The sequence below is a fragment of the Talpa europaea genome (assembly GCF_964194135.1).
Source record: "Talpa europaea genome assembly, chromosome: X".
Classification (NCBI taxonomy): Eukaryota; Metazoa; Chordata; class Mammalia; order Eulipotyphla; family Talpidae; genus Talpa; species Talpa europaea.
The window spans coordinates 64,417,979-64,443,558 of record NC_140081.1 but is presented as its reverse complement, the minus strand read 5'-3'; the positions used below and the strand labels follow the sequence as shown (position 1 = coordinate 64,443,558).

The 25,580-nt window shown below is 37.7% G+C and overlaps 1 protein-coding gene across 1 annotated transcript in view; it reads right to left on the bottom strand.

The window, feature by feature from the left end:
* IL1RAPL2 (interleukin 1 receptor accessory protein like 2) overlaps positions 1-25,580 on the bottom strand; it is a gene marked incomplete at its 3' end in the record, with an annotated part of 1,022,399 nt that overhangs the window by 819,174 nt on the left and 177,645 nt on the right. The window lies entirely within an intron of this gene.

The following is a 25,580-nucleotide window of genomic DNA, read 5'->3' as shown; positions in this document are numbered from 1 at the left end:
AATTTTGGTTTCTTGGGCCTCCCTGGTGGTGCAAGTATTTAAGTCTCAGTACTATCAAACTATTGCCAGTTTCTACAGCACAAGTTTGATCCCCGGCTGGCCAGGAAGCAACCCACATGGTGCGGCAGACCTCTACTGACTTGCCCGCTGCTCCCCTCAGCAGTGTACGTTGGTCAACTCTGTCTGTTCTGTTCCCTACTCTGTCGCTGGTGAATCCTCTCACCCCCCACACTCTAGCCTGTACCCCAGCTCTTGTATGCATAAATAAATAAATCTTTAAAAGAATGTATCTGAATCCAGGTCTCGCCTTTTTATTATACTTCCTCGTTTCTCAGCATTTCTGAACTACATTTATACATTTCAATAAGCATATTTACTTCTAGTAAATAGTAATCTTCTATTAAAAAGGGAATGTTCATATCTTTATTTCAGGAAAAGGAAGTACTCCACAGAGAGCAGCATATGCACCTGAATTTAAAATAGGACTTCAAACATGGCAGAATATCTTGCCTTTAATATTATGTGTGAATTTTTCAGAACACTGGCATTTTAAAAAATGAACTTATTATATCCTCTTTTTTAAAAGTCCACTTATTTATCAGTTTCTCTAAGTTTAACAGGAAACAGAGAAAAGTTCTAGAAAGAATCCCCACCTCATTCCCTTGTCTATATGACATGCTTTCCAAGCATATGGATCCATTTAACTTTTCATTTCCCCATCATCACTGCATGGGAAATTAAAGAACAACTGATACCTCCTCAAGCTGTATTGTGACTCTAGTACTGAAATCAGACGAATACCTCACACACATGAGTTTAGCCTCTTAGAGTTTATGTTCAGGAAAACAGCCACTTTTCAATAGATAAGCATTTTCTATACACATTTCCTAGAGTCTATTTAAATCTTATAATAAATTACCAGCTCGGTACCTGCATATGCATATTATAGAGCAGGGCATGCAAAACAAGATCAGATTGCTGAAAAGCATAGTTTAATCTATGGAAATTATTTCTCTTTGTTCCATGTATAACAGCATTAATTCAATAGCATTTCTAATATGGAACTGTGCTTATATAAGCAGATAAATAATTAGAAAACATATAAATCATTACTTCTTAATGTGACTACAACAAGATTCAATGCAATTTACAGATAAATATGAGAAATGACTACTTCTTTTTACTGAATTAAATGCAGCAATATTTCTAAGAAGAGAAATGAAGACTCCCATGTTCGTTGGCAAAGAACACAAACCATAAAGAAAGATAAATTTCATTTATCAGCAGTTTAAAATATTCTGAATGAGGGGAAAATAACTATAAAATTAATATTTTTACTCAATTAAGAAAATAACATCTTGGGACCTCCCCGGTGGCGCATCAGGTTGTGAAGCTATCCACAGCCTCTGCAGCGCAGGTTCGATTCCCGGCTGGCCAGGGAGAAACCCACATGGCCAGGGAGGTGATCCACATGGCACAGCAGACCTCTCCTGCCTCACCTGCTGTGCCCCTCAGCAGTGTCTTCGGTCCGTCTGTTCTGCTCCCCTCTCCATCTCTGGTGAATTTTCTCACCCTCCTTCACCTCTGATCTGTACCCCTGGTTCTTGTATAAATAAATAAATCTTTTTTAAATAAAAAAGAAAAGAAAAGAACATCTTGGGCCTTCCTGGTGATGCAAGGGGTTAAGATGCAACCTATGAAACAATCTGCAGCCACTGCAGCACAAGTTCGATCCCTGGCCAGGGAGCTACCCACAAGGTGCAGCAGACCTCTTCTGACTCACCGGCTGTTCCCCTCAGCAGTGTGTTTCAGTCAATCTGCCTGTTCTGTTCCCTACTCTGTTTCTGGTGTTCTTTACCCCCTATGCCTCTGGCCTGTACCCCAGTTCTTGTATGCATAAATAAATAAATCTTTTAAAAAAATAACATCTTAAAAGAAAACAACCCTGCAAGTCGACTCAAATCTCACTTTACATAGATGTTGAAGAAACTTACCAATTTTGTGTAAAATAAGAGTTTAAAATTGGTTTTAAGACCTCCCTGGTAGCACAAGGGGTTAAGCACAGCACTTTGAAGCTTTCCATAGCCCCTGCAGCATGCTTTGGATCCCAAGCCTGGGAGGTGACACACATGGCACAGCAGGCCTCTCCTGTCTCACCCACCTCTCCCCTCAGCAGTATATTTCAGTCAATCCACCTGTTCTGCTGCCCACTCTGTCTCTGGTGAATCCTCTAACCCCCTGCACCTGTGGCCTGACCCCAGTTCTTGTATGCATAAATACATCTTTTAAAAAAATGGGTTTAATGGGTAGGGTGTTAAACTACTCGACATCATTAATAATCTATGCATAAAATAAGGTCATTACTGAAATAAATGAGATGTACCTTTTTGAAATATAAATTAATATAAATCATAAAAAGCCTACAAAAATCAATCATGGGATACGGAAATTGAAGACACGTTGAAGGACTGCTGATTTTGTTGGGCCTTTAAATTGGAAAACAAAAGGTGATAATTTTGTGGCAGAATTTCTTAATTGTAAGATATTGTATTTTGATAAAAATTCATTACTTCTAACAATTTATATAATGACAAAGAAGCACTCATATATCTGCAAATGTCAAGTTTTCTGATGTAACAACTACCTTCTATGTAAAATTTGTCGTGAAGTTCTGTCTCCTTGCTTGGGAAAGGACTCTAAGTAGTGAATGTGGATGGTGGAAATGAAGACACAGAATTTATGGAAAAGGCGATATTCCCAGAAAATAATGAATGTAGGAAACAGTTTTACTTGTCCAGTGTTTCAACAATATAATGCATTCTAAATCAAAATAAAACATGAGTGGATTCTTTCCATATCTTGACCATTGTGAATACTGCTGTAATGAACACAGGGTGCATATATCTCTTTTAGTTAGTGTTTCATATTCTTCAGGTAAATACCTAGGATTGGGATTACCAGGTCATATAATAGTTCTAAGTGCCCAACAACAGATAAATGGATAAAGAGGATGTGCTAGAAACCCAGAAGGGAGTACTACTCAGCCATAAATCATGAATTCTTGCTATTTGAGACATAGATGTGCCTTGAGAGGATTATGTGAAGTTAAATAAGTCATAGGAGATAGACATTGTATGATTTTATTCATTCCTGGAATATCAAGAAAACGAAAAGAAAACATTAATTCTGACAACAGAAGGGTGGTAACCAGAGGGTAAGGACAAGAGTTAATAGACAATGGGGACAACTGGTTGGTAGTTTATGGTGATGAACATTTGGTGCCAGCGGTTGTGATAACCTAATGCTACCTCAAAAAAAAAAAAAATGTAAGTAGAAAATTGAATGTTATCTGATTCCTGGAAGGAAGATGGTATGGCTGAGAACTCCAGAGTAGCTATGCTCAATGAGACAATGCTTTTCCTCTGAAGAAGTTCTAACCACTACCATCATCTTGAGGTTAGGACAGGTACCCATCTCTGACAAGACAGTCCTATAGGAGTTCCACTCAGTAGCTTGACATTAGAGAATGTGACCAGTTTATTGGGCTAAGATCATACATCCCCAATTCCAACATTTTCATCCATTATTTCTTCAAGGCATTTTTTAAGGAGAAACCCAATCCTGCTAATCTGAGGAGACAACTGGCATATGTGTGGCTGATCACAATTACTTGAGAGAAGTAAAGAACAGAAGAGGGAACAGAAAATATTGTGAAAGATTTTGTGGTCTCAGGAGGTGAAAATGAAAGGAACTATACTTTTATTACCATGCAATCAATTCTCTCTAGACACAGTGCTGTGCTTTTCACCTTCTCCTAATTGGCTGCCAACTTTGTAATCCTTCTCTGCTACCTCAAAATCATTCCTTAGGTAATTCAGTCTAGATTGAGTCTGCTGTGAGTAAAGACTTTTGAAATTTTGACTATTTCTCACCATAAGTCTCTTATTTTTCTCCCACATCAGAATAATAAGACCCACACAAATCATATAAATGTGACCCAGAAAATATAAGATGATGTCAAAAAGCCAGTCATGATAGCTAAAATTATACCGCTTACAGGATGGGTCAAATAGCTACATTTACAGCAAGTAGTACTGACATAATTTGCACCAGATTTGGGAGCTTAAAGTATCTGGAAGAAATTGACTTCAGGCAAGAATTTAATGTTGTACTACCTACTGCAGAGATAATAAGTTCATTCGACAAAGACAGCTTCAAATAATTCAATAAAGAATCAACATACTACTATTGAAAGTGAAAATACCGTGGATTAAAAGAAAATAACAAAAACAAAAAACAAAGAGTCTTGGACCACAATGATTCTTCCCACGTATGCCCAACACTAGTCAATGATATGCTACAGTGAGTACTCACAGACATTTACGAAATATTTCCCATTTTTTGGAACCTTAATTCATGTTCGTCAAACATTATAGATGCTCATTATTTTTCTGTCTCTGAGTTTGTTTGCCATCGCTTCCAATAAGCATTACTGCTTGCTCAAAGACTATACTTATTTCAGCTACTTTGTTTTTGGGCATAGCACAAGAAATTGTGCCCTGTATGCACATAGAGGACAACTGATTAAAGTTGATACCTCTGTTGCACGTACTTGGTGTTTGCATTGCAAATCTGACACAGACTTCATTCCTATATTTGTTGTGAGTTCTCTTGAAAAGCTACAGGCATTAATTTTTAAATTATGTGGATATTAAATCTTATCTGCAAATAGACACCTAAGTAGCTTAAGAAATTTTACAAAAAGATTATGTGAATGTATGTGTGTGTGTTGTGTCTATAAGCCAGTTTTATCATTCACCTGAGAAAAATGTTCAAGAACCTTATAGAAACTGCTTTTATTTTTCAACTTATGGCCAATCATTACTTTGTAATTGACCAAATTTTTCCAGCTTTATTGGGATATAACTGACACATTGTGTGAGTTTATAGTATACCACAAACTTACATTTTGTAAGTTTAAAGTATGCCATATGCTGATTTGGTACATTTATAAATTCTAATCTGATTACCACCATAGTATTAGCTACCACTTCCATTCCTTTTATAATTACCATTGGTTTTTGTGGTAATTATATTTAAGATCTACTTTCCAATAAGATTCAAGCATATGGTAGAGTTATTAGCTGTAATAAATCTAATACTTTACATTAGCTCCTCAAACTTGTTTTCTCACCACTTTCCCTTATCATTGGCACCTGATAACCAACACTCTTCTGTTTCTCTGTCCTTTTCAGATTTCAAATGTAAGTAATATGGAAGAACCAAATATTTTCCAATATATTTAAATAACAGACATTAGCAACAGGAAACATTTTCACTTTAAATATACAAATAGGAAATGCAAATCCCTGACTTCTTAATTATAAAATTTCCCTAGATTTGGAAAATTTCAAGTGAAGCAAACACATGAAATTACATTATCATAATCATCAACATCTGCCTAGTAAACAAAATATAAAATGAAAGACTCCGTGATCTATGACAGTGATTCTCAAAGCATGGACCATGTGCTGAATGCCTTCAGAGGTATGCCTTCAGCTGAGTGAATTAAGGCAACCATTTATGACTTTGTCTCTACAAAGCTATTGGGCCCTCTGATGTGTGAGCAGAAGAGAGGCTCAAAGTCTAGAACATCAGAAACATCCTTCAACATCAAGCCAAATCAAAGTACAGGTAGCAGTATTCTAGTATGATAGAGAAGAGAAATCAGTCAGCAAATTTAAAAAAAGCTAGTATTTATCAAATACCAGTTGGTGCTGTTATTTGATTAACCCATTAATTCAACTATTAATTCAACAAATACCATTTAAGTCACTGTAGCTGCCTAGAGTAAGAAAAGTATTATCTGTACCCAGCTATGTTCTCTTGCAGGATGGGGAAAGAGGGAATGCTGGCAGCTGAAACTGTGAGATAACTGGACCAAATTAGGTTTTGAGGAAAAAGGAGGACTAGAAAAACCTAAAGGAATACTTTGCTGCATTATAGTAAAAATTATGCCCCGGGCTGGAGACATAACATTATAATGAAACATGTGACCTTTATACAAGTTTGTCATCATGGCAACTTACTCCCCACCCAGAATATAAGTACCATGGTAACACCCTTTGACCCAAAGCCTTATCACCTCACCTCGCCACAGGCCCAAGGAGAAAGCTGACTTGGAACACAAGTTTCCCCATTCTCCACTGTCATTCCATAAAGCAAACTTTGTCTGCTTTACTGAAACTGATTCTTGCATCATTCATTGGCTTTCTGATTGAAAGCCTATGTGAATGGAAATTCCCATTTAGTAGGGAGGTCAGCCACTAACATTATTACACAATGCCCTGTGCCATTATAGTTTTCCCTAGAGAGAGTAAGCGTGTTAAGACAGTTATGAACCTGTCCCCAAAGAGCTTGCCTTCTAGCAGACAAGATAGACAACAAAATTAAATAAGTTAATAATGTAGTATGTAAGATAGTGACATGTGTTCAGTAGAAAATAAAGCAAAAAAAGAAAATATGTACTTCCAGAATGGGACTATGCACTTTTAAATGATAAAGTCAGTTCCAAGTATCTGAGAACTTGATCTTTAAGCAACAGCTTGAAGGAAAAGAGAGAGCCAAGAATATAGTTATCTCCTAAAGAATAGAAAGGGCCATGATTCAAAATCAAGGGTAGCATCACTCAGACACTATGGGAGTGGGAGAGAGTGGAAGACAGTGACCTAGTGTTATCTGGTGGGTTAGGAAAAAACATGGGTTTCCATGCCTACCTCTTGGTGCTTTTCACATTGTATTTTAATTGTCAAGTTTCCAGCTAACCCCACCTCCCATTAGACTCTAAGAACCCTGAGGTAAGGGTCTAGGTTTATCCAGTTGTTGGTATCCTCAATGTTAAGCACAGTAACTGACAGAAGTCCCTCAATAAACAAATGAGCAAGAATTAATTTACAAAGCAAAACTCAAATGTAAAGGGACTTAGAGACTTTCAAATTCCCCAGAAGTTCAGAAGATGAAAAAAGTAAGTGAGCACTGGAATTGCAATGGTATTTCCTCCATGAGATAAAGGCACATCAGGTTAGTGATAGGGATGGGTGTGGACAGAGATGGGGAAAGTGGTACTCTCCTTCAGCTCTACAAAGTTTGAAAAGATTTCAGGACAAGTGTCCCATTTCTCAGATGTAAGACTGAAGAATTAGGGGCTGTGACAACATAGAATATGAACATTAAGCCTGAAGAACAGGTCGCATAGAAGTATACCTCACTAGAATCCAGATTTCCTAAACTCCTTAGTATTGAAGCTATTGGTTAATGACTCCTTCCAAAAGTCTGTATCACTTTGTCAGTTTGGTAAAATCAGTGAGGCTACATAAATCTAATGACCAACTTTAAGCAAAACTTTAATTCAAAATTTAAACTGACAGAATCTTGATTCAGTGAATCTGAGAGGCAGACAATCCTCAGCTCACTAAAACAATACGAAAGAGCGTTATCAAGTAAGTGTCTTTCTCCTATAGTCATCACTTTATTTGGTTATTATCTGGTCAGAGTGCAGATTTATATTCTAACCCCTTCTATGCTTGAATATAAAAATTCTTCCTGCCAATTTTGCCGATTTCCATTTACCAGCCATTGATTTTTCTAGTATGTTTCTAAATGGAGCTTGAAATTAACATGCCTGTTCCTTTTATTCACTTTTCTCTATCCTGGCAGCATCAATAACCCATCCAAGTAGTAGACCTGATTTTCTGGTAGAGGACAAGTGTTACCATTGGAACAGTACTGCTCTGGCATTTATGGCAAGGTTAGTGAAAATTGAATTACTCCAGCGAGGAAACAAAAACATGCTCCACTGAATTTATTCTGCTAATATTCTTGTGCATGTCTTAAGTTTCTGAGAAATACTACAAAATATTCCAAAACATATTTGAGATCCCCATAAGGACAAAATAAAAATTCAAAGAAGCTTTGAATTGGAAGTAAAAACGAGGGAATGAAATTCATGTTGATATATCTCAACCCAGCTAATTAGAGAGTAGTGATTATTACTCTTACATCAATAAACAGTTTTGAAGAGTAACTCAAATTACAGGGGGAAATTATTTAAAATAATGAATGTCAAGTCTGCATATATATACCAGGACCCATTTGATAGTATGATTTTTCTCTTTGTCAAGCCAAGCTTCCTATCATTTAAAATATTCACTTTTTCTTCCGAAATATTATACAAATTCGCTGGATTGTATTCTGATCTAAACAGATGAATTGCTTTGAGCACAAGTGAAAGTGATATGTGCTGCTTCCTAAAATTTTTTTTTTTTTAAAGATTTACCTATTTATACAAGCACTGGGTACAGTCAGAAGCGCGGGAGGGTGAGAGAATTCACCAGAGTCAGAGCAGGGAACAGAACAGGCAGACCGATGAAATACACTGCTGAGGGGAGCAGCAGGCACAGCAGGAGAGGTCTGCGCGCCATGCGGGACCCTCGCCCAGTGGCCGGGGAACAAACCGGCACTGCAGAGGCCACGGGCAGCCTTGCAGCCCAGCACTCAACCACTGCGCCACCAGGGGAGACCCTCCTATAATTTTTAAGAATGATCAAGTGATCTAACTCCTTGTTTCTTTTGTCCTTTATTTATTAACCTATGTAATCGGGGGGTTACAACATCACACTTGGACATAAGTACATTTCACTTACACACCAGTGCCACTGTGCTATCAGATTTACCTTCTCTACATTCTCCTCCATGGAGTCCCAGCAGCCGCCAGAGTGTCTAAGAACTGTTTATGTTTTATCACCTTGGTCTTTCCCTCTGAAATGAAAATGGCAATGTCCTAGACAGAGACTATTCCTCTAGCGTAGACAACAATATGACAAGGATGTGGCTGGAGCTGCAAACAACCTGCAGCAAGTTCTAACATCAGTCAGAAATTAATCTTTGTGGGTTTTTTCAAATATTTATTTATACAAGAACCAGGGTACAGGCCAGATGTGTGGGAGGGTGAGAGGATTCACTAGAGACAGAACAGGGAACAGAACAGGCAGACTGAACAAAATACACTGCTGAGGGGAGCAGCTGGCATGACAGGAGAGGTCTGTGCACCATGTGGGACCCTCGCAGCTGGCTGGGATCGAACCAGCACTGCAGAGGCTGTGGACAGCTTCACAGCACTGTGCTCAACCACCTGTGCCACCAGGAAAGGCTCAATCTTTGTTTTTATAAGCCACTGAGATGTCGGGGCTGTTTGTTACTACTGCAGTAATATTAAGTAACATTAAGTAATTTGTTACTACTGCAGTAATATTAATATTACTTCAATTAGACAAAATAGTATATATGATTCAAGGTAATGAGGCTATTACAAAACACGTGTGCATGTAAAGGTGTTTATACATACATATACATTTTTAAATTATTTAATTCAAAGTCCCCTTAATATTTCTCTACTCTCTCTAGAAGCTTGGATGTAAATTTTCTGATCTGTTGGCTTTGGGAAGTAATTAATTTTCTGCTGCTCATGTTTTATAATTTTTCTTTTGAGTTTAACTTCCATAGAAATGTGAGCATATTTTCTGCTGAAGATATGTATAAGCCATGGGTTATAATGACTTCCTCTGGCATGATTTCATAGATACTTTCCCCTGAGTGTTAAAAGTATGACTATTTTCAAACTACTTTCTATATCCACCTATTATCTCTATCTCCATTAAGGTACATTTAGAGTCCAAGTATTTCACACTGTTGTAGCTTCAATCACTGCTCCCATTTCAGGTTTGGCTATACAGTAGTACCCCCTTATCCATGCAGTTCACATTAATAAAACCTATGTATATTATGTTTTTCCTATATATGCATTCCTATGGTGAAGTTTGCTATCTAAATTAAATACCAATAAGGGACTAACAACAATAATAAAACAGGATGGTTATAACAAAATACTATAAAATAATTATGTAAATGTGCTTGCGCATTCTCTTGCTTTCAAAGATATCTATCATATTTTATGTAATATTTTATACCAGAGTTCACCATTTGTAACTAAAATCATGGATAAGTTGGAAATAAATATATTAGTATGTAGATACATATTTTTTATCTATCATTTTGTTTGTCTGCACTAGTAGGATATTTGCATTCTGATCATTCTATAATCCTGGACACAATTTACACATGGCATTAAATTCTGCAGGGCTTGTCAACAAAAGATGCAAATTAACAATCATCTGGATGCTCAACATGAGTCCTTTTTGATATTGGCACTATGATGAATACAAAATAAAACAAAATTATGATCTCTGACCTTAAGGAACATATAATTTCATTGAGACTGTAAGTTTAACTGCCACAAAATAGTTAAAATAATTAAGGTGCACAAAAGTTTCTGTTCAGTAGGGTAATTGCCACAAGAGTCAGGCAGTTCTGATCTATAATGAGGATTAAATATAAGAGATGAAATCATCCACACCAATATTTTGTTAACATTTAAGATGTCTCAGTTTGCATTCTAATCACCTTTGTGTGTCTTATTTGGAATCCTTCCAAGACCTTCTTGTCCCTCTTACACAGGGGAGCTTAGAATTAGGCACATAATACCAGTAAAAGAGATGAGAAATTTTCAAAAAAAAAAAAAAAAACCAAAAGGACTATAATCACTTAGGATTTTAAAAAATAGAAAGGTTATTTAGAGCCAAATCACCCATGGTAAAGATTAAAAAAATTATTTCAGAGTTGGAAAGGATCTTAAAGGTCAACAGGACAGTCCCTTTATTGTATAGATGAATAAATTGAGAACAAAAGAAATGAAATGGCAGCACCTGGTTCTGTATTTCTACTTTTGCATCCTGAACATATTCTAACGTGACAGTGGAAAAACATATCATCTAGACAAACGGAAGAGGTCACCAGCAGGTTTTTTCTGTACTTTAAAGCAATTGTAAAAGCAAGTTCATTATAAAGGAGGAAATTTCTTAGTAGACAACCTGAGTATAACATATTTAGAAACACACTGACTTTTTTTACTAATTAGCCTGATTTAGTGAGATTTAAATGAATGGGGCCACACTTTTCCAAGGAATACTTCCTGTACTCTGTAACTTTTCAAATCATATTTATTTCCACATTGAGCATTTAAGAAGTTACATGAGTAGTTATTTAATTTGATTCATCTACATATGTTTGTCTTTTAATGATTTGAAAATCCAGTCGACATTCTAAGGAAGAAGGTCACAAAATTAGGGTAGCCTTGCAGGTTTTATTTTAAGATTTATTTATTTATCCATATAAGAACCAGGGTACAGGCCAGAGGTGCATGAGGTGAGAGGATTCACCAGAGACAGTGGGGAATAGAACAGGCAGACTGACGAAATACACTGCTGAGGGGAGAAGCAGGCGCGACAGGAGAGGTCTGCCCTGCCAGTCTTGCAGGTTTTTCACAGAGAACTCAGGACTTTTATGTTATATACAGAGAGAGACAGAAATAGCTACATACGACATATGAATTAAGAATAACAAAATAAATAGAAGACTTAATTTTCCTGTAGACAATTTTCAATCTTTTGTTAACATTAATTTATTTATGCATGCAAGAACTGGGGTTCTGGGCCTGCCCCATGGCACAGCGGTTGAGGGCTAGGCTGCAAAGCCACCCGCAGCCTCTGCAGCACCAGTTCAATCCCCGGCCGCCAGGCGAGGGTCCCACATGGCGCGTAGCCCTCTCCTGCCGCCCGCTGCTCCCCTCAGCAGTGTACTTTGTCAGTCTGCCTGTTCTGCTCTCCGCTCTGGCTCTGGTGAATTCTCTCTCTCACACACATACACACCCGCCCTTCTGACTGTACCCAGTGCTTGTATAAATAAATAAATAAATCTTTAAAAAAAAAAAAAAAGAACTGGGCCAGAGGTGCGGGGTGTGGGTGTGTGTGTGGGAGGATTCACCTGAGACAGAGTGGGGAACAGAACAGGCAGACTGACTGAAACACACTGCTGAGGGGAGCAGTGGCCAAGACAAGAGAGGTGTGCTGCGCCATGTGGGTCACCTCCCTAGCCGGGAAGCGAATTCATGTTGCAGTGGCTGTGGATTGCTTCATAGTGCTGTGTCTTAACGCCTTGCTCCACCAGGGAGGCCCCTAAATTTTCAATCTTAAGAAGCCAGAAAAATGCCACTAAAGTGAGAGATCCTGAGGAAATTAGAAAGAAGATAATAATGCCACCCTAATGAATTACCCCAAGGGTCTAAACAAAAGTAACAAATGAAAATGCATTTAGTGGGGAAATATGTAGGACATCTAATAAAGGGAAGCAGGAGAAAAGCACAGAGTCTAAAGTCAGTGAAAACAGGAATTGAATCCAAGTTGCCCAATGCATGATGTGGCCTTGTGTCACTTAACTTCTGTGATTCTCATATTCCTCATTGGTACATTAGCTCCTTTCCAATAATCCAAATAAGATACCTAGTGTAAGCCCTGAAATATACTCAGCATTCAACACATGTCATTCATTGTTGTTATTTATGGCTAAATATAAGAATACATGCCAATGTCATATACTGACACCACTACTTCTCAAGCATGAATAATTATGATTTAATACATTTTTAAATAAAAGAAGTTTTCTGAGTCCTGTACTCAAGGAGTTCCTATGCGGATAAAATGAAATAATGATGTAAAGTGCTTAGCACAGTATCTGACATCTTATAAAGACTCAGTAAATGTGGTTTTAATTCATATGGTGACTGCTGGTTCCAGGCTTATTTGATCTCTAGCCTTATTCAGGAAAGTAATTGTGAAATCACTTTTTGTAGCGGGATATCTTATTGTAGTGGAAAAGTAAAAGCCCTAACAATTCAGGGTATGTGTTACATTGGATTTCCATGGGATGCATGTGAGATACTTTATTTGCAATAATCCCTTCTACACAGAGATGAATTTAAAAAAAAATAGTAGTTATACTACATCCAGTAAAGTGGTTTTATCAACAGTGTTCAAATCTATGCAAAGAAAAGGTGATAGAAAAAGTCTTACAGGAAAAAATGATATTGGAAGGGAAGAAACTAAACTTCACAAATACAATCTCTACACTTTTTACTGTCCTGAAAAATCTGCATTTGACTGATATTTCATAAGCCTCACTGATAAAGATTGGTTCTAGCGCCTTCTGAATTAAACTGGCCACTCATTAAATACTATAGCTTGCTTAAGAAAAAAAAAAAATTCTACAGGGAACCATGAAATGGCATATGAATTTTGGGGGAAGTAGCTGCTAAAAGTAACAAACTTTTACTAAAATATATTCACAATAGTTTCTCAGAGTCTTGAGTGAATGAAATTAAAGATGCGTAAGAAACATCCTCAAATTAATAATTTTCATTAAAAAAATTAAATCAGCCTAAAGAAAATTAAATTGAAGTTGAAGAAAAGTTCAGTTTCCTTCAGGTCACTGATATATGAAGTAGGATATCTGATGCTAAAAGAAATTAATATATGATGTCATAGTTTCAGAGAGAAAAGACCATTCCAGATGCCTTAAGACATCAAAGAGTAAGCAAGTATGTCTGACACGAGTAGCTGGATTTATTGCATGAAAAAGGATGAGATGATGATTTCACTAGAAACTTTTCAAGGCAATAGATATATGCAGTATTCAGAATTGTGTAAGGCTTACCTGTGTATACAACCAAAAAAAGAAAAGAGCCAAATACAAAAAAAAATCACCATCCCTTGATTTGTGTAAAAATTAATTAGCACTGTAATTTACAGATGACTGTATCTCTTCCTTTTGCAAAGACTAATTGGAAGGGTATAGCTTCACGGGAGATCTTGAATTATTCAAATTTCTAGTGCCAGAGATGCAGCACCATGCCTCTTTTGGGACCAAATAAATACCAATTACATATGTGAGATTATGTCACAAAGTCAGATGTCTCATTGGGAACAAGTCATCAAGTTTTTTTCCTACAGTCAATTGGTGAGGCTGCCAATATCTTTGGCATTAGATTTCAAACAAAATGTAATGGAAAGAATGGGTCAATTGTTTTTCCAAATGCTCCTTAAAGCAGACACAGGTACTTTAATACACTAAAGGGAGAAAGTATCTCTAATGGATAGCTTGTCCCAGCAAAATAGTTAGTATCCTCAAAATACATATATACAAATAGAACATCAGAGCTCTGCTTAAGAGAAAAGTCCAAAAGACTACACCTGGCACGTCTAGCTTATCTTCTCTATCTCACAGGGTGGCTAGTTTGTATACTTCTACATCTGGGTTATTCCACTTATGTCCAAGAGGAGCTAGGAGGAAATTAATTTGACAAGAGTCTCACTCAAAATCTCTTTCTAACCAAGCTACTGGAAATAGCCTCCTAATAGGTCTCGCTACTTTTCTGGGCCTATCTACAAAACACTTTTTACATTGCAATAATTTTCCATCAGTGGCTCCCTACTGCCTTTGAGGATAGATAAGGTCTGAATTCTTTTATGTGTCATGAATTACCTTCCATTAGAAGTTCTAGCTGAAGGACATCCTCAATATATTTTCAATTTCTACTCATGACTTGGTACACATATTCACTCGCTCACTGTGGGACTTTACTACTTGTTAGTAGATAGCTAAAGTTACCTCCAAATCAGTCTCTACACCTAAAGCCTCTGCACCATCTAATCCAAGGGCCAGACTGCAAAGGATACATCTATAGCGCAAACCTGATTATCTGCCTCCAGCAGTTAAAAGTCTCCCGTTATCCACTTTCCACAAAAAAAGAGTCCAAGATCTCCTTAGCTTGGTTCACAGGACCCCTCTCATGTAACACATGGAAATCATCAACCTTTCAACTCTCATCTTTTCACCATCACATCCACTTACCCATTGATTCAATCATGTACATTGTTGCAGTTGCTGTTATCAGGCAAGGTGAGGTGCACCCTGTACTCCCAAACCTGGACTCTCTAAATTGGTCCTACTAACCACTGCATAAAGACAAAACAAACTCTAGTGCATAGCACCTTCAATGCAAAGGAACTTTAATACAATCAGTATGCAATGGAGACACAACTGGTGTGCAACTGAGAGAAGAGAAAGAACATAGCTAAAATAGTTTTCTATTAAACACCCAAAGTTATCCATCAGATCTTGGGCAAATGTCCAGCCAGGCAGGGTTAGTCCAAATCAGGGCAGCTAACACCCAAAAGCTTACCACAAGTCTAAGGCACCTTTTGGTGGGGACCCTTAAGAATGGGACAAAAAGGAGCCAGGCAAGTCTAGAAGGAAAAGAGTAAAATCAAGATAAAGGCTGCTATTCTCAACCTTCCCAGGGGTCTCTAACTCACATATATTTCAATGTCTCATTCCATGCCCCCCAAATCCCTGGTAACAGTCCAAGGCCAAGAAGATATTTCATATGTCTCCCTACTCCATGTGCCACTACCAATTCTTCTTGATCTCCCCTTTCTTTTCTTCTCTCATTCCTTTCTATTGTCTCCTAGCTGCTAAGCTCCACCATTCCTTGAGTGCTGCAGGGAATGTGGAACCTCCCTTTGCATGGATATCACACTGCTACATTACCAGCATCCTTCACAGTTGCGATATATGTGGAACAAGATTTAAACAAATGTAAAGGCTTATAAGAATCAATCTGTGTTGGTGGTGAGTGACTTAAATAGTAAATTTTTGTGAGGGAAAGTAGAGTGAATTAGATGCTGCTTGTTCTGCTTAACTCTTTGAACATAACTAGTATAATGTTCTTTCTTTTTGTGATACAGTTTTCAGTTTTTCAGCTCCAACCAGCATTTTTACTTGGGCATATCATACCTTTTCAAGGCCTAAAAAACATTCAATTGGTCATATTACTGATTTCTAGAATCTTCTTGAGTAGTGTTTGCAAAGCTTACACAGGGTTAGGAAACTTTTCTAATCATTAAACCAGACAGTCTCAATTCACCATTCAGTAACATGACCAGGTTCAGTAAACACACTCATTTTTGTCCAAAATTTTAAAAATACCCTGCATTAGCTTCCCCCACCAAATACACTTACCAGCATTCAAACTCTAGTAAAACCTGTGCTAAGTCCAAAGAAACAAAATAAGTTTTTACCTGGCCATTAATAAATTACATTAGCTATCATCCCATGCCCCAAAACACCATAAACACCAGGTTTCTCTATACCTAAAGGTCTATACTATCTTTTAATAAGAGGATCAGCAAACATTTTCAGGTTGGGGCTAAAAGTATACTTTTGGCATTGTGGGTCTTAAAGTCTCTGTCAACAACTACCTAGCTATGCCACCCTATTTCAAAAGAGGCCCTAAGTAAAATGTAAATAACAAGTATACATATGGTCCAATAAAACTTCATTTACAAAGAGATTGCTATAGATTGAATGTGTGCTTCCAAAATCATAAGCTAAAACCTAATACTCAATATGAAGGTATTTGGAGGTGGGGCCTATGGGCGTGATTAACTCATCAGGGTGGAGCTGTTATGAATTGGATTAGTACCCTCATAAGGAGAGGCACAGATTCCTCCCCTCTCCTGCCATTCCAGGTAAGAGTAAAAATATGGCCATCTATGAATGAGGAAATGAGGCTTCACCAGGTACAGAATATGTTGGTGTATTGATCTTAGACTTGACAACCTCCAGAATTGTTTACAATCCACTCAGTGTATGTAACTCTGTCACAGAAGCCCTAATGAAATAAGACAGAGGCGTTATGCCAAATTTAGGTCATGGGTCATTGTTTGCTGATCTCAAACTATTTTGAGTGGGATTCATATCAATAAATACATTTTCCTTGTGACACAATACATATTAACACATGTATACACAAATCTAAAGCAAAACTTTACAGAAAAAAATATCGATTTTTTCCCCAATGAATTCCATTCTATTTCTTTACCTGTTTTTTTTTTTTTTTTAAGATTTATTTACTTATTTATTTATTTATACACGCACTGGGTACAGTCAGAAGTGCGGGAGGGTGAGAGAATCCACCAGGGACAGGGCGGGGAACAGAACAGACAAAGTGACGAAATACACTGCTGAGGGGAGCAGCAGGCATGGCAGGAGAGGTCTACGATCCATGTGGGACCCTCGCCGGTGGCTGGGGATCAAACCAGTGCTGCAGAGGCTGTGGGCAGCCTCGCAGCCCAGCACTCAACCACTGAGCCATCAGGGGAGGCCCTCCATTCTATTTCTTTAAACTACTGGTTATAACTTACTGCACTGATTCTATAACCCACAAATGACTTGTGACCTATAACTTCCCAAATGCATCCCATGGATTTCACTATTTTATACATTTTCACTGTTTTAGCCATTGTCTGAATCAGAGGTCTGAAGTAACTTCACATCTATGTAACCAGCATTCAAATATTCATTTTTTAAATTCCTTCATTCATTCAATACACTGAAGCAGTCACAATGTGCCTCATGAGACACCACCAGAGTATAGAGTCACTGTGTGGTCACTGTAGAAGGAAGGTTACCTGCCAGTACAGATCCTGAATCCAACAGAGTTAACATTCTAGAGTTGCTCTGAATAAGTGCTCAACTGTGCCACTTTGAAGGTTTTGCCTTTTCATCTTTTCCCAACATAAAGTAGTTTCTTTACCTTTGTCCTGTGCATTGAGATATGTTCCAAAAATTTGGAATTCAAGGAAGTTAATTGCTTTCCTTTCCTTGTTAACATTCTCACTGCAGTATGAGAAGAGTTCTAAATGACAGTTGCACATCAACTCTCTCCAAGTGTGGGAGCCTTTAGGGTCCCAAAAGTTAAAGCAAGTCACACACTATTCTAGAACAATGCCCTCATTATTACGACTAGTCTTGCCACCACGGGTCAGAAAATGGCTGAAAAGTCATCATTTCAAGGTTCAGAGTTTAAGTAATTAATGTTATTCAAGTCAAAATATAACCTTTGCTCTTTCTGATCTAAGGAGTTAAACTACCAAGGGGCCAAAAAGGCCCCTGAAATATTATTTAAGCCTACACAATTTCTATCACAAATGTGATAGAAACTAGGTCTTAGATCTAGAACTCAGTTCCCAATTAGCAAAGGGAAGCTATTCATTGTGACTTGGAGACTTTGGGAATTAAAAATTGTTTCATAAACTTTTCACCAAAGTTGAGCTGTTTGGGACAATTTCACAGATCACAGGGCCACTGTGGTCTCAGCTCAGTGGCTGCATTTATTTGGGATTCTTCATTTATTTCCAAGATTTAGCTCTAAGATCTGTCGCTGGAAACTTTTGAGGTGCAGATCAACGAAAATGACACCAGGTGAAACAAATTCCTTGTTTAGCATCTGATTTGAAAAGTCCTATCTTATATAACAGATATAATGTAATGTGTTATCTCTTGGCCTATTTTTATAAATCTAAATCATTATTCACATTTCAAGCCTTTCCTGCCCCCCTCAAAAAAAACTTTTATATAATTCATGAGTGATTGAATAATATGCATTTCTAAACTGAGTGACATGGAGATTTGGTCTCTTTCACCTTACTTTCTGCCTAAACCAATGGATGCTATTGATCTGAGCACATGCACTGTTTCACAAATGCAAATTTCCCTTCACTGGACTATTCCAAGATCCAGAAGAAGGCACAAAAAATTAATAAACCTATTCCTTTCTCATATTCAGCTATGTCCTCAAGCCACCCAGGAGTTATTTCCATTTCTATATCCCAAATTTGTATTTTATTTCTCAGTTAGTTAAGAGCTCAGGCATGAAAGAGGTGTTGTTCTACGGTACATATTAGGTCCCGAGAAGACCCTGAACACTTTATCTCTTCTTTTTCTAGATGGAGTGTCCTCCAACCCTCCCTTCTAGAGACTAAAACACTCTAATACAAGAATAAGATTCCTAACACACATCTGACTTTGTTATAACCAATCAAAATATTAACATGGATACAATGATTTCCCTTCCAGTGAAGAAAGCATGTGATACTATAAGTAAATGAGAATCATGATATTATTTGTAGGAATCAAGTTGAATGCTACTTTATTTTAAAATGCAAGCTGTTTAGAACTTTATTAGTAGTAACTGTATTGTGTTTCTAGGCTTCCCATAACAAAATAACATGGCCGGGGTTGCCAGAACAAAGAAAATTTATTTTCTCACAGCCCTGGAGGAAAGAAGCTTGAAATCAAGGTGTCAGCAGGACTAATTTCTAAAGGCCTCTCTACTTGCTTTTAGATGTCAATCTTCTTCCTGGGTGTTCAAAGGGTCGTCCCTCCTGTCTGTGCCCTAATCTCTGCTCAGGTTGGAATAGGGCATATCCTAATGTCCTCATTTTAAATGAGGAACTTTTTTAAAGGCTCTATCTTCAAATACTGTCACATTCTGAGATATTGGGGGTTGGGGGGGCCTTATTCATAACAGAAACCAATGCCTAAGTGCAAGCAGCTCCCTAATTGGAGTTCACCATATGCTTCAAAATTAAGTACAGATATTTATTATGTCATAAAAGATGTCCATGTTCCCAGATATGTCGATGTTTCTAGAACATTTTTCACTTCCCTTCAAACACAAAATTTTAGCCTCACCAAACTACCTTGGGCCTCCTGGTGGTGCAGGCGGTTGAGCGCCACACTGTGAAGCTGTCCTCAGGCCCTGCAGCAAGGGTTCGATCCTGGCCAGCCAGCCAGCCGGCGAGAATGACACCCTGAAAAATGGCAAGAATGTTGCTTCTTACTGTCCACAGCCTATGCAGTGCCAGTTCCATCCCAGCCAGCTGGTGAGTATCCCAAGTGGTGTTGCAGACTTCTCCTGTTGCACCCGCTGTCAGTCTGCCTGTTCTGTTCCCTGCTTTGTCTCTGGTGAATCCTCTCACCCTCCTGTGCATCTGGCCTGGCCCAGTTCCTGGTGGCACATGTGGTTGAGCGCATTGCTGTGAAGCTGTCCACATCCTCTGTAGTGCCGGTTCGATCCCCGCCGGCCTCGGAGCAACGGACATGACAAGCATCTGGCCTGTACCCTGGTTCTTTTTTTTTTATTACTCTTTTTATTATCCTTTTTAATATTTTTAAACATTTTTTTAAGATTTATTTATTTATACAAGAACTGGGGTACAGGCCAGAGGTGCGGGAGGGTGAGAGGATTCACCAGAGACAGAAAAGGGAACAGAACAGGCAGACCATCTGAAATACACTGCTGAGGGGAGCAGCAGAAGAGACAGGAGAGGTCAGCTTCACCATGTGAGAGTCTCGCCCGCCAGCGGGGCTAGAACCCTCACTGCAGAGGCTAAGGACAGCTTCACAGTGCGGCTCTCAACTGCCTGGCACCACCAGGGAGGCCTGGTTCTTGAATAAATAAAATAAATCTTTAAAATAAATAAATAAATACATACATACATACATACATACATACATACATAATTCCTTGATGTTTTTTGCTGTTGAACATTTATGGAAACTGTTCAATACCTGCAACGCCTACTCTTATGAATACTTGATACCGAGCTCAAGCAAGTCTTCTTTCAAACCTTCTCTGACCATGCTTTTCCTTGTGCCTATATTTGAGAGAACTTCAATACTATATCACATAATTTAGTATGCATGTCTCTGCTACTATATGGAAGAGCTTTGAGGGCCGTGGTTGTATTTATCCCTACTACATGAAATTCCCGAGCACACATTGAGCACTATTAAAAAGCAAATAAAAGTTTGAGTTATTAAAGAAAAAGAAGAATTGTTTACAGGCCACTCATACCCTTATAAACCTGAGTACTTAAGAAAGGATAACAAAATTTCTCATAAAGCATTTTTGGAATCTTTGTCACTTAGAATGCTGAACAAGACAAACCACTGATGTGACCTGTACTGGAGTTTTTGTCAAGGATGTCAAGGGGATTTTTGTATTTCTTCCTAAACTGTTCTAGGTATTTTAGGAATACAGGTAATTATATTACAGTTGAAAGTAATGTTCTGGAAGTAAAGTTGGAAAATAATAGGCAGAAGTCTAGGTCAGATTTTTACCAGTCTGAGATTATACGTACCAACACCGAAGTCTAAGGAGAAAGAATAAAAAGCAGGTAACGAACAAGCTAGAGTCCAAGTAGAAGTAGAAAGTCATCCAGAAAAGCCACCTAGGAATCTCAAGTTTTTGATAGTAGTTGGTAGTAGTCTCACATCATTTGGATACTGGATGCCCATTTAACTAACTTCCTCTCATTTGATCAGAATCTTTCCCACTCAGATTTTTTGAGTAGTTTTTCGGTCATTAATCATTGTTCTCCATCCTCCACGAAAGAAAGAATGATGTTTTATACATCTTTGCTGTGTCTATACTACAAACATTTCAAACACAGATGAACCAATGGTTGATTGTATTTGAAATTCATAAGGAACTTTGAATGGCATGCAAACAACAAAGATAGATGCAAAGACATAGAGGGGCCTCCCTGGTGGTGCAGAGGTTAAAGACAGCACTATGAAGCTATTGGCAGCCGATGCAGCACAAGTTCAATCCCTGGCCAGCCAGGGAGCTAACCTACATGGCACAGCAGATCTCTCCTATCTTGCCCAGTGCTCCCATCAGCAGTGTATTTCAGTCAATCTGCCTGTTCTGTTCCTCACTCTGTCTCTGGTGAATCCTCTCATTCCTCCTGCCTGCACCTCTGGCCTACACCCCAGTTCTTGTATGCATAAATAAATAACTCTTAAAAAAAAAAGACATAGAAAGTGAAAATGGAAAAAAGCCAAATAACTGAGCAATGCAAATAACAATAGTGGACTTTTCCCCACCATATTTACTTTATGTTGCAATACCGCCAGGGGGTGAATAGAGTTTTCTCACCATGAGCTATTTATATATTTTCATTATAGAAATACAGGATGAAGACTGCCTTTCTCCAGCGCTGCCTCTGATAAATGGGCCAGTTCCATTCGCTATGGTTAGTGACAGTCCTTGGTCTTGATAGCCTGACTTAATTAATCTATTTAATTTATTGATCAAGCAGGCAGCAAAAGAACATTCTCCATTGAATGGGTTTTTTATCATCTGGAGTTATAGAGCTAAATGTCTTTTTAAAATCTGAAATTTAGTTAGCACATGACATGCTGTCTGTCTTAGAAACTACTTGCGAAGAGGAAAATGCAAAGATTAAAAATGGCTCTATGGCTTTAAATAATGACCAAGAGGTCAGACTGCAAAATTGAACTCTATTCTGCCTGTCTACTTCACTGAAACTGCAACGCAAAGCAATATTATCTCCAAGTAGTTTTAGTCTGATGCCTGAAGTTACAATCATTAAACTATATTACATATGTTGTGCTGAGCAGTCAGGTGATAGGCTATGATTTTCTCAGGTCCATTATGTTCATTACAGAGAAGGTGGCTATTTTTATACTTTAGAATACATTCCCTTCCCACCCAGATCTTGGAACTTATTTTTCCCCGCAAATAACAGCTCCATGGTCAACAATGTAATATCAGTCTGTGATAATCACAGGCACTTATCATTAATTCAAACCAGAGACTGTACTAGGCACTTGAATATGGTTTTTATTTGATCTGCACATGAAACCTATCAGGGGGTCTCATTAAGTATTTTTTTTTTTTTGTAGCTGAGAAGATGGAGGCTCAGAAATACCATGGAGTAGAGTTAGAGCTTGAACCCTCTGCATGATTATGCCACCTCTGATTTTTCCAGGATGCCTTGCCATCCCACATCATTTAGCAATTGACTACAGAGCTCTTCACGTAAGTTTCAGATTGCTTCATGTCTCCCTTCAGCAAACTAAAAGCCTTGTCTCCATCCTCTCCCTTTACTTTTGGCCTTCCCACACCCAGAGGATTCATAGATAAATAAATGAGCACAAGTAGAGACACCCATGGATACTTCAGTAAACAGCTAGAAACCGTGAACTCTTTAAGGTTGACACAGCATTCAAGGTGGGGGAGAGAACATTAGCAATATAGCACACACCCTAGTAGCCTCATTAGAAATAAATTTAAAATCCATTTGAACAAAACCTCAATGGGAGAAGAGCTGAATAGGGCAGGTCAATCAAGTCATTATCAGTATAAATTTAGTACCATATTACTGTTGGAGAGTCTCGGCAATGTGGAAAAGAGATTAATCTCGGGTCTGCCTTGCAATCCCATTTTTATTTATTTCCAGCCAGCTGTCTTGCTAAAGAGTGGTTCTTCCTATTCAAAGGCTAAATGAAAAGGTCATTGACCCCTAACGATATTTTCAGATCCTTGGGGAGAAAACCTGACTTTTGCTCTTGTCACTATATGTAATACCACCTCATTCATATTATTCTGATTTGAGCATTTTCTTATGAATTGTTCATTTTCCAATGCAATACTCTATTATTTGAGATGAGACACCTGCTTTCTACTAAACCAAAACCAAACTGATAGTGAAGTTGACAGGGATGAAGGTTTAAACTTTTTCAAAAATTTAAGTTTCTGTTGATTTATGGATTCATGGGCAGGGGTAAAGTGTCCTAAAAAATTTAGGTAAATGCATTTCTACTTTATTCTCTTTTAATTACTAGCTTTAATGAAATACAGAAATTGTATACTGTTTTGAATTCATTCAAAAATCTGTGTTCAGCTTTTCCTTGGCTATGGTTCACTAAGAAAATTAACACTGAGGCCTGAATTAGGAAATTAGTTGAGGTCTAGTCCCTCTCTGCTAAAAATCCTATGATGCCTGTACTATATATAGGTAACCCAAAATAATGCGTAATTGATATGAATCACAATTATTTTATAATTTCCCCTGAGCATCTTTCATGTTCAAAACTCCCTGTTACACGTTAGGGATGTCAAGTTTAGTATCTACCCTCAAGGAATAAAGAATGCCAAACGTTGCATACCTGGGCATTTAGAAATTATATCATGAAGCACTTTAATTCCTATTTTCATCATGGTACCATCATATCCCTTTGCTATCAGTATTGATAACTATGTTAACGTCTACATGCTTCAGTTAGCTTTAACACCTGAATGAGATCCTGAAAAATGGCAAGAATGTTGCTTCTTGCAATGAAGGTGAAAATATTCTAAACATAGTGCCACTGACTTCCCCCTAAAATAGCATGATTCTAAAAGATATCTAAAATAATGATTTGTTGAGTATGTATGACTGTGACTGTGTTGAGTATGTATGACTGTGTGGCTTCTATAGGCAGAAGATACCAGAGTGATGAAATCATGCATTAAGGGGAAAGAAGGCAAAGAGAAAGCATATGGCAGCTTTGATTAAACTGAATAGTGGTAGGACTTAAAAGAGGAACCAGGCAATAGTGTTATATAAACCATTCAGTTTCTACTTGTTCTTAGTTCTCAAATTGTAGTCTGAAGACTGTTTGGTAGACTACAAAAGTCCTTCATAGATGATTCATGCTGGCCCCTAATTTTAATGTTTGTAAGATGGACACAAAATACTAGCTTCCAGGAAGAAAATGTACCAGCGACATTTAATAGATAGGTCTCATTTTATTGGAATCTCATGGAAGTGGTTCCTCTTCCCATTCATTCTGGGGTGAAAGTTTTCTTTGTAGACAGCCAGATTTTGGATAGTAAAAACATGGTGGGAAATGATTTACTGCATATACAAACTGAAAAATGTTGAAGAATTATTAACCTGCTCCATTTTCCCACAATTTTATAATACTTCACCTCTCATCCTTGGAGAACCAGAAAGGACAAATTGACAAAGGATGTGATTTCTCAAAACCCTGCCACCTGCAGGTCTAATATCTTAAGTCTTCGATCTATATATATTCCAACCTGTCTGACTTTCTCTTATCACTAGGAATGTCCATGACCATTTCAAGCAATCTATAAAGAACAGACTTGACATGTACTTAGGAGAGAGGTTGAGGGTAAGAGTTCTAGCTTCCAAAGGCCAAATAAGGGTGTACTCACTTGTCTCTGAGATGGTACTTTTTTTCACTTTTGAAGCATGCTCAATGAGCAAGAATAGCCTTTTACACACAGAAGATCTAAAATGAATAAGGCATTATAGGAATTTTTGTAATATGTCTTAAAAATAGTATAAGAGAGCCAGCTTCACTCAAATGGAGGAAGCAAGTTTGAGAGTAAAGGTGAAAAACAATTATTTTGAAGTCATTGGAAGAGATATATACTGAAATCTCACTTAATGATTAAAATAAACAGATTATAAGATGTTTTAATGCAGAAATCATTTTCTCTATAAATTTTATCTATGTATCAAAGCTATTACATTCTTTCTTTCTTAATAGACTACAAATGCACATATTAATTTAGCTTTTGAAGATAAGTTTTGTAAAGGCCAAAAAAAGTCACCAGTTTTTATTAACTGAATCAGTCAGCATATGAGCGCAACCATTATGAATAAGACACTGACACTAAGCATGGCAGGAGTGGGATAGTAAAAGAAATACAAAAATTTATTCCAAGATTAAGTGTGCATGCTCCCTAAACACACAAGAATTCACAATAATGAATGTAGCCCTTTAAAAGGCATTTTAATCATTCATGACCTTTCTAGGTCATGTAGAAAATAATTCCTTATCAAACCAATCATTTTTAGTTAGAGCCTAATTTCTGTCATTCATTTTTCATGTGGGTTTCTTCA